Consider the following 7,333-nt stretch of genomic DNA (forward strand, 5'->3'; position numbering starts at 1 on the left):
TTCACAGAACTGGAAAAAACCACCTTAAACTTCATATGGAACCAAAAGAGAGCCCGCATAGCCAAGTCAATTCTAAGCAAAAAGAACACAGCAGGAGGCATCACACTACTGGACTTCAAACTATACTACAAGGCTACAGTAATCAAAACAGCATGGTACTGGTACCAAAACAGAGATATAGACCAATGGAACAGAACAGAGACATTGGAGGCAACACAACATATCTACAACCATACAATCTTGGATAAAGCTGACAAAAACAAGCAATGGGAAAAGGATTCCCTGTTTAATAAATGGTGTTTGGAAAACTGGCTAGCCATGTGCAGAAAGCAGAAACTGGACCCCTTCCTGACACCTTACACTAAAATTAACTCCAAATGGATTAAAGACTTAAACATAAGACCTGGCACCATATATACCCTAGAAGAAAATCTAGGCAAAACCATTCAGGACATAGGCGTAGGCAAGGACTTCATGACCAAAACACCAAAAGCTTTGGCAACAAAAGCCAAAATAGACAAATGAGACCTAATCAAACTCCACAGATTCTGCACGGCAAAAGAAACAGTCATTAGAGTGAATCGGCAACCAACAGAATGGGAAAAAATTTTTGCAGTTTACCCATCTGACAAAGGGCTGATACCCAGAATTTACAAAGAACTAAAACAGATTTACAAGAAAAAAACAAACAAGCCTATTCAAAAGTGGTCAAAGGATATGAACCGACACTTTACAAAAGAAGACATACATGAGGCCAACAAACATATGAAAAAATGCTCATCATCACTGGCCATTAGAGAAATGCAAATCAAAACTACATTGAGATACCACCATCTCATGCCAGTTAGAATGGTGATCATTAAAAAATCTGGAGACAGCAGATGCTGGAGACGATGTGGAGAAATAGGAACACTTTTACACTGCTGGTGGGGGTGTAAATTAGTTTAACCATTGTGGAAGACAGTGTGGTGATTCCTCAAGGACCTAGAAATAGAAATTCCATTTGACCCAGCAATCCCATTACTGGGTATGTATCCAAAGGACTATAAATCGTTCTACTATAAGGACACATGCACACGAATGTTCATTGCAGCACTGTTTACAATAGCAAAGACCTGGAACCAACCCAAATGCCCATCGATGATAGACTGGACTGGGAAAATGTGGCACATATACACCATGGAATATTATGCAGCAATCAAAAAAGATGAGTTCGTGTCCTTTGTAGGGACATGGATGAATCTGGAGAACATCATTCTCAGCAAACTGATACAAGAACAGAAAATGAAATACCACATGTTCTCACTCATAGGTGGGTGTTGAACAATGAGAACACATGGACAGAGGGAGGGGAGCATTACACACTGGGGTCTTTTGGGGGAAATAGGTGAGGGACAGCTGGGGGGGGAGTTGGGGAGGGATAGCATGGGGAGAAATGCCAGATGTGGGTGAAGGGGAGGAAGGCAGCAAATCACACTGCCACGTGTGTACCTATGCAACTATCTTGCATGTTCTGCACATGTACCCCAAAACCTAAAATGCAATTTAAAAAATAAATAAATAAAAAATAAATAGATAATAAAAAGGGGAGGCATGAATAATCCACCCCTTCTTTAGCATATCATCAAGAAATTAACATGAAAATGGGCAACCCGCTGTCCTCGGGGCTGCTCTGTCTATGGGGTAGGCATACTTTTATCCCTTTAGTTTCTTAATAAACTTGCTTTTACTTTCCACTGCAGACTCGACCTGAATTCTTTCTTGTGCAAGATCCAAGAACACTCTTTTGGGGTCTGCTTCTAGATCGAGATCTTTTTCCTGCATAGGATTATAGCCGTGAGCCACCTCACCTGGCCAGTTCTTGATTCTATCCTGTAAATTGTCCTTGGAGTTTTCTGCAGGTGCCTGCCCTATGACTTCCTCCCTTTGTGAATCAGTTCTTCACATCCTCCTCTCTCAGTAACCCAGAAGCCCCAGGTTCTAACTTCCTTGTGATACAGGAGTTAAGAAGAAATAACGTAGGTAGACAGTGAGGGTAAGGAAGTCCTTGGTAAGGTTTCTCTTTTAATGAAAGCAGGCCCAAAGCATTTTCCCTTGTAACAAAGAGCAGCTTGTAAAATCAGGCTGCAGACATAGACGGCGGCAGTTGTGCCAATCATGTTCAAAATGGCAGCCCCATCTTCCCTTCTCTGCCAGCCACGTGTACAGTAAGGAGCAGACATGATGGGACAGGCCAAGGGTCAAATTCATTTGCATAACAAGCTTAGGATGGGGTGGCCAGCCTTCCCAGCTATGTAAACATCACACCCGATCAAACCAATCTGTGAGCCCTACCTAAATCAGACACCACCTCCTCAAGCTGGACTCTAAAGTCCAGCCAGCCTTTTCCTCTCGGAAGTCCCTTCTCTCGCTAGAGAGAAAGTTTTCCTTTCTCTTTCTTTTGCCTATTAAACCTTCCCTCCGGCCGGCGTGGTGGCTCACGCCTATAATCCCAGCACTTTGGGAGGCTGATGCGGGTGGGTCACGAGGTCAAAGAGATGGAGAGCATCCTGGTCAACATGGTGAAACCCCGTCTCTACTAAAAATAGAAAAATTAGCTGGGCATGGTGGCGCGTGCCTGTAGTACCAGCTACTCGGGAGGCTGAGGCAGGAGAATTGCTTGAACCCAGGAGGCGGAGGTTGCGGTGAGCCAACATCGCGCCATTGCACTCCAGCCTGGGTAACGAGCGAAACTCCGTCTCAAACAAACAAACAAAAAACACCTTTCCTCCTAAACTCCTTGCGTGTGTTCATGTCCTAAATTCTCCTGGCATGGGACAGCAAATCCCGGATATTTACCCCAGACAACTAGCTGCTTCACTTGCACTGGATCTTGAGGGCCAGGGAGATTTTTGGCCTTTTTTGTTGTTGTTGAGACAGTCTTGCTCTGTCACTCAGGCTGGAGTACAATGGCTGGGTCTCAGCTCACTGCAACCTCTGCCTCCCAGGTTCAAGTGATTCTCCTGCCTCAACCTCCTGAGTAGCTGGTACGACAGGCACACGTCACCACGCCTGGTTAATTTTTGTATTTTTAGTAGAGACCGAGTTTTACCATATTGGCCAGGCTGGTCTTGAACTCCTGACCTCATAACCTGCCCACCTTGGCCTCCTGTGCCCGACTGATTTTTGGCCTGTAACAGGAACTCCATCACTTCAGGTTTTCCTTGGAGACTCTTGATGGCCCAGGTTTAGTTTCTACCTACTGTGAGAGCAAGAACTTGAGTAATGTATGGATGGACCCTTTTGGAAAGAAAAGAATTTTCATGGACTTGACTTAATTTTTTTCTATAATTTAAATGTATGCAAACACGAGTAACTATGAACTCCTTATGCTTCAGGTATTTAAGCAGTTATAAAACCAAAGCAAAGTAGCAATAGATACAAGCAAAAGTATAAAGGCAAGTTAAACATTAATTTAATGTAATAGTGTTTTTTCTGAAATGAAGTTGCTGCTGGTAACAGACCATGTACTGCCTGATGAAGGTTCTTCTGCACTTGGCACAGGATTCCACTGTGTGCCTGGCGATGACTCAATTCTTCCCCTTCTCATGTCTATTGAAATTACTGCGAAATCCTTGTTAGTACTTGTCTTCTGGCCTTCACTTGATACAAATGTGACCAAGACGGTTAAAGCGATACACAGGTAAATGCAAATGCAGGCACTCAAAGCAGGGCCAGGATCAGTTACAAACGACCCAAAACACACTTATAATACTTTTCAAAAGCTACCAAGGAAAGTTAGATGTGGAATTTAACAGTTTTCACAGGTATTCCTGGGTCCTCAGGAGTCCAGAGACCTCAGCTTGAGAAACACTCTCCCAGCACTGACCTTGACTTCCAGTGTGACCTTGAGGTAAGTATTTACCATTTTTGGATCTCTGTATATTTTTTGTACACAAACAAGAATAATTTGGGCCACGAGTTTTCTTGGGAGATAAAAGAAGCTAGAGGAGTTAAAGACAATGTTCCAAGATGTTCAAGGACTAGAGGGAAAGGATAGAATGTATTACAGACCTCTAGAGCTGGAAAAAGAATGGTGGCTGAGATCCTCCAGCCTAGCTTTGGCTCTGGAGTCAAAAAGACTCAGATTTGGGCCAAGCATTGTGGCACATGCCTGTAACCTCACCACACTGGGAGGCTGTGGCAGAAGGATTGCTTGAGGCCAGGAGTTTGAGACTAGCCTAAGTAACATGGTGAGAGCATATCTCTACCAAAAAGAAAAAGAAAAAGAAAATTGGCCAGGCACAGTGGCTCATGCCTGTAATTCCAACACTTTGGGAGGCTGAGGCAGGGTTATCAGCTGGGGTCAAGAGATTGAGACCAGCCTGGCCAACATAGTGAAACCCTGTCTCTGCCAAAAATATCTGGGCATGGTGGTAGGCACCTGTAATCCCAGCTACTTGGGAGGCTGAGGCAGGAGAATGGTTTGAACCCAGAAATTTGGAGGTTTCGGTGAGCCGAGATCTCATCATTGCACTCCAGCCTGGGCAACGGGGCGATACTCAGTTTCAAAAAAAAAAAAAAGAGAAAAAATTACCAGGACATGATGGTGCCTGAGCCCCAGCTATTTGGGAGATGAGGTGGGAGGATGGTTTGAGAGGTTGCATTGAGTTATAATTGTATCCCTGCACTTCAGCCTGGGTGACAGTGAGATCTTGTATCTATAAAACAAATAAACAACTGAGGTCTGAATACCAGATCTGTGATTTACTGTGTGTATGTGAGGGATGGGGATGGGGAGCAACTTCTCTAACCGTTTCTACCCCTGTAAAGTGGGCATGTTTCAAAATGCCACATCACAGAGCTGCTGTGTGGGCCAAATGAGATGGCTCTGTAATGCGCTGAGAGCAGAGTCTGGCACATAGCAAGGCTCAGGGATCCTAACAGGCTGCTGAGAATTCCACAGGTTTTTTAGCAAAGGACAATAGAAAAGAGAAAGTGGGCTGGGTGCAGTGGTTCACACCTGTAATCTCAGCACTTTGGAAGGCCGAGGTGGGTGGATCACGAGGTCAGGAGTTCGAGACCAGCCTGGGCAACACGGTGAAACCCCATCTCTACTAAAATACAAAAAATTAGCTGGATGTGGTGTCAGATGTCAGTATTCCCAACTACTTGGGAGGCTGAGACAGGAGAATCATTTGAACCTGGGAGGCAGAGGTTGCAGCGAGCCGAGATTGTGCTATTGCACGCCAGCCTGGGCGACAGAGCAAGACTCTATCTCCAAAAAAAGAGAAAGTGAAGATTCTAAGATTCTGTCTACAAATGACAATATCTCTGATATGTGCAAATTAGGTTATTGCACCCTAAGCAGCCCCAGGGCTGCCCTAGGCTTCCAGTCAGCCTTTCTGACCTCTCTCTCTGTGGCTTTGGAGTTCTTCCCGCCATTCCCTGTCCAGGCAGGGAAAACTGCTTTCACTTTCCTTCCACTTTCCAGTAATTGGAGTTGGTCGCCTGTGCAGCAAGCGCCCCCAAGTGGCCTTCCTGTTCACTGCTGGGAACATAAGGCCGAAAGAATACTCCTGTAAGTTTACCAAGGTGGGGCTTCCCAGAGAGGCAGGAGTTAACAGTCCAGTCCAGAGGCCCAGTGAGCCATTCTACATCCTCCTTTCTCTTTTGGAAGACTGAGATGGAGGAATGCAGGGGAAGTTCTGGGTAGGAAGCAGCCACTTGCCATTAAGTGGCAATTAAATTGCAGCGCCTCTGGGCCTAGTTTTCTTTCCTCTCTCTCTCTTTTTAGTGACAGTTTTGCTCCATCACTTAGGCTGGCATGCAGTGGTGCGATCATAGTCACTGTTACCTCTAACTCTGGGGCTCAAGCCATTTTCCTGCCTCAGCCTCTGGGTAGCTGGGACTACAGGGTTTTCTTTTTTTTCTACCTTTCTTTTCTTTTTTTTTTTGAGACGGAGTTTTGCTCTTGTTGCCCAGGCTGGAGTGCAATGGCGCCATCTCGGCTCACCGCAACCTCCTCCTCCCGGGTTCAAGCAATTCTCCTGCCTCAGCCTCCCGAGTAGCTGGGACTACAGGCACGTGCCACCATGCCCAGCCACTTATTTTATTTTTAGTAGGTTTCACCATGTTGACCAGGATGGTCTCTATCCCCTGACCTCGTGATCTACCCGCCTTGGCCTCCCAAAGTGCTGGGATTACAGGCGTGAGCTACTGCACCCGGCCAGAGTTTTCTTTTTATGAAGAGCCCTGCCCCACCCATGTCAGAGGGCCCCAAGGAGGCAAACACAGGGCGGTTGAAAATGCTGGTTAAACACCTAGCATGTGCACTGCTGTCCCAGCTGGAGGCTAGGGGGAAGCACCATGGGACTGCACAGGATAAATCGGGATTAACTCCTCCCTCCCCTCAGCCATTACTCTGAACTCTGTATCCCACGTGCCAAAATGACTTTAACACAAATCTAAACATGTCATTTCCCAGCTCAAAACCCCAAGGTTCTTTCTCCTCACCTTAAGAATAAGCCAAACTACTCAACAATAGGTTCCAAATCTGCCTTTCTGGTTTCACTCATGGGGTGGAACCTTCTTCCAGGCTAGGCTGCATTTGGACATAGCCATATTCACTACTCCCTGCCTTGGCTCCTCTGCTTCTCCAGCCAGGAATGACCTGACCTCATCTCTGCACATCTTAGCACGACTTAAGCCCAGTTCAAGCTCCAACTCCTCCCTGAGGTCATCTAAGTCTTGACTCCTGTCCCACGCAGTAGGACCTGGCCTGCTCCCTCCCTGGGTTCCCACAACCCTTTCCAGCTCTGCTTGTAGCACGCTGTTCTGTCTTCTGTGGCTACATACATATATATGCCTAACACTCTCTAGATTGTAAAGGACTGGAAGGTGGGGAGAGGGTCCATTACTGAATGCATCTTTCATTCATCTTTCTCCAGCACAGGCTGGAGAGCAGTGGCACAATTTCGGCTCACTGCAACCTCCACCTCCCGGGTTCAAGCAATTCTCCTGCCTCAGCCACCCAAGTAGCTGGGACTACAGGCGCACGCCACCACGCCCAGGTAATTTTTGTATTTTTAGTAGAGACAGGGTTTCACCATGTTGGCCAGGATGGTCTTGATTTCTTTACCTGGTGATCAGCCCGCCTCGGCCTCCCAAAGTGCTGGGATTGATTACAGGCTTGAGCCACCATGCCCGGCCTTGAATGCATCTTTCATAGCTCTCCCATCAGGCCCCTGCAAACATTTTTTTTTTTTTTTGAGATGGAGTTTCACTCTTGTCGCCTAGGCTGGAGTACAATGTTACATTCTCGGCTCACTGCAACCTCTGCCTCTCAGGTTCA

This window comes from Callithrix jacchus, chromosome 4, assembly GCF_049354715.1.
Source record: "Callithrix jacchus isolate 240 chromosome 4, calJac240_pri, whole genome shotgun sequence".
NCBI lineage: Eukaryota > Metazoa > Chordata > Mammalia > Primates > Cebidae > Callithrix > Callithrix jacchus.